The 3,151-nt window shown below is 30.6% G+C and overlaps 1 long non-coding RNA gene across 3 annotated transcripts; it reads left to right on the top strand.

Annotated features, from left to right (window-relative positions):
- Positions 1-417: 417 nt before the first annotated feature.
- On the top strand, positions 418-2,716 carry LOC104733736 (uncharacterized). Of its 3 annotated transcripts, none has more exons than XR_015574887.1 (6): positions 418-825; positions 944-1,002; positions 1,529-1,608; positions 1,709-1,813; positions 1,938-1,996; positions 2,461-2,716. It is a non-coding gene; the product is annotated as an uncharacterized LOC104733736 (long non-coding RNA). The 3 variants fall into 3 exon arrangements; XR_015574888.1 differs by having other exon boundaries at positions 1,519-1,608; positions 1,744-1,813; XR_015574886.1 differs by having other exon boundaries at positions 1,519-1,608.
- Positions 2,717-3,151: the final 435 nt, after the last annotated feature.

The raw sequence follows: 3,151 nt of genomic DNA, 5'->3' as shown, positions 1-3,151 counted from the left end.
GAAATTTATAAAATAAAAACATATATAAAGTTCTAGAGACATTTTCATCAAATAACTAAAGATTCATTCCTATAAATTATAATTTATTTTGAATTATCTTATGTTTTAATATATGCATTACAAAAATACATATGTTGAAATTATAAAATCAAACATAAAAAATAGTACTAATATTCTTAAATGAATATTTTTAAAATGATACATATTAATATTTGAAATATTTTTAATCTAAAATAAATTTCATCGTTAGACATTCAGTTTAGTAATCACATTTAACTATATATCTATATATACATTTTCAGAAACATTTATGAAAAAAATCCTGGAGTTCCAACTTATTTACAGAGAATGCCACTGGGGTTTCGGGAGAAAAAATGTCGGATCGGGTAAAAAAAACACGCGGACCTTTTACGGGTCGTGTAAACCTAATAATTTTTTTTCCTTCTTCTGCCGTCATCGTTGTCGAAACCATTTGCAGAGATTTTGTTCTTCTTTGTGATTGTTTTCTAGAGATTTACTTCTACCGTCACCATGAGAGCGTATCATTGTCGCAAAAAAATTATTCTACGAGAGCGTCATCAAATGTATTTATACGAAGGAGAGAACTGGATATATCTTCAAGGAGAGAATTGGTTTAGTCGATGAATTGGGGGAGAAAGGTGAGGACGTGATATGCGATTCGAAATCAGAAGAGGAAATTAGGTATTCAGACACGAAGGAAGCTGTAAAGAAACGACCAGTTCTGGAGGCAAGAGGAAATATAAAAAGAGAATAAGAAGAGGAACAAGAAGAGTGATGATTTCGATGAGCTGCCAATTTCTTTTGGTTTCATACTAAATCCAAATAGCTCATCAATCACTTTGGTTTATTTCATTTCATATTTGCTCTGTGATTTGCTAACAATTTGTGTTTGTTCTGTATATGCTGGCTCGGTTTGCAACAGGAACTTATTTTACCCGGATGGCAGATACATCAACGAGAGACGAACAAAATCTTGCAACAGTGAGTTCTTCTTTTTACTTTTTGACCTCTGATATCCATATTATCAAGGGCCAGTATGTTGTATTGTTAGCAAGGGCTCTCATCTATTGCCATGACAAGTATGTGATTCGATATAAAACCAGAAAATTTGTTAATTGGTGCTCATGTTTAAGCTTTACCCACCCTAATGTTTTTTTTTTCATTTACATCTATAATATTCTTGGATTAGAAGCGAGTAATTGGAATGCCGAGAAACCCTTCTCACCTAATTAAGATTACCTTTGATATTTTAATTCTCATATTAGCTTTTTTGGTTTCTGTGTGTTAAAACTAATGACTGCAAGTGTTAGAGTTGCGGACTCAAAATGAGTCTGGCAAGATAATAACAGACTAACAGTGAGTTTTCAGCTTTTAAAAATTCAGTTTTGTGTTTTTTTTTTGTGACCCATTCAATGACTTTTAAATAATAATCTTAGTTAGATCTATTATGTTTATAAGTATATCGATCTACTATTTTCTGATTCTCTATGTCGCTAGCTTTATACAGAAGCTCTTGGTGCAGTAGCTAAAGATGTTCTTAAGAATATTCACATGTCTGCTTCTAATTTCTAAACCTCAGACAAAAAGGTTTATTGTTTACTTGGATATTTCTTTTAAACTATTTTGTTGGAGAGGTCGGCGGTTGGAATGATTTTTTTTTATTGTTTTTTTTTCTGTGTATAAATAGATAGGATTCTGTTTAACCTCTTGGTTTCTGATAAGGTCATGCTCGATGCTTCAAAACAAACAAGATGCTTGCAGATCTTTCATTCTCTTCAAAGTTGGAACCAAGGTTTGTCAATGTCATTAGTATTTATCTCAGACCACTTACATGAGCATTGTGTCCAAGAGAATCGATTTGTGGTATCTATGTAAAGATAATGTCCTGTTGCTAATTTGCTAATCGTTTGTTGCAGGTTCTCACAACGTTTTCCACCATATAACACACTGTAGCCCAGAAAATTCATGCTTTCAGGTTAAGACACAAACCTATTACTCGCCATGTTTCTGTTAAAAGTGGAACCTATGAGGAACTAGATGGCACATAAATTGCTACGTTGTCGAATGTTTCATACTTAATATTGAATATTTCTTTCGTGTCCAGTTATATATTTTCATTATCCTCTGAGAAACTCAAGACGAAGCTAACAAAATTGTTCTGCATACCATAAAATTGTTTTTTCGGTGTAGCTTTTTCTGATTTTTTCCGTGCATATCTTCAGGTTGGAGCATTAATTTTTATGCTTTTCTAATTTACTATTTTCATATTGGTGAGAGAAGCCAACCTTAATTAGCTTGATCCTTCAAGATATTAGGCCAGATTTGTAAAATACGTAGATAAGATATGCTCTCATATGTTTTGATAATGGTGCTTGTGTGATTGTTTCCATTTTCATTGTGTCCTTTCTCTCAGATTCATTTCTACTTATGTGTGTGCAGATTTTATAGGAAGTGATTCAAGAAGAGAGTGAAAAGATTTACGCTATGCTCGATGGAATAATGCAGAGCCTAACCTACAATGTGAAGATTTCTATGTGTCCTGACAAAAGAAGTTGTTTCACTTATAGTAAGTTTTGATGTTATTGGTTACTACTACTAAATAACTTAACCACATGTATCAATAATAGACCCAAGTGTATACCATTCATAGAGACATAATGTTATCATAAGTATATGAAAAGAGATTAACCTATCATTTGTGTTTGTTCAGTTTTTCATATTTGCTTTTCAGTTCATCTTAATAAAATGAGACGAAAGGAAGAAAGATAATATGGAAATCTAAGTTTTGCCTTAACAATACATTAAGTATTATTAAATTAGGGATTCAAAAGTAAAAGTTTGTATTCAGTTTAATTTAGATTTTAGTCGTTTTATACTGGATATATATTATTATATTATTTTACCTTCATTTTTTCTTAATATATAATGAATTATATATATTAATAAAAAATATCACTTATCACTTAATACATAACAAAATGATATGGTTGGAAAAGTTTCTGTCAATATTAATACAAATTTAAATTATCATTAAATTGGTGTTACACACGTAATTCATTATTTTGCTAACATTATAAATATCAAGATATTAGATATATTTAATTAAGTTGATTAAATTACAATCATGTAA

Source organism: Camelina sativa, chromosome 12 (genome assembly GCF_030686135.1).
Source record: "Camelina sativa cultivar CO46 ecotype springtype chromosome 12, ASM3068613v1".
Lineage (NCBI taxonomy): Eukaryota > Viridiplantae > Streptophyta > Magnoliopsida > Brassicales > Brassicaceae > Camelina > Camelina sativa.
Note: the sequence above shows the minus strand (reverse complement) of the source record. Positions and strands in the feature narration are given on the sequence as shown.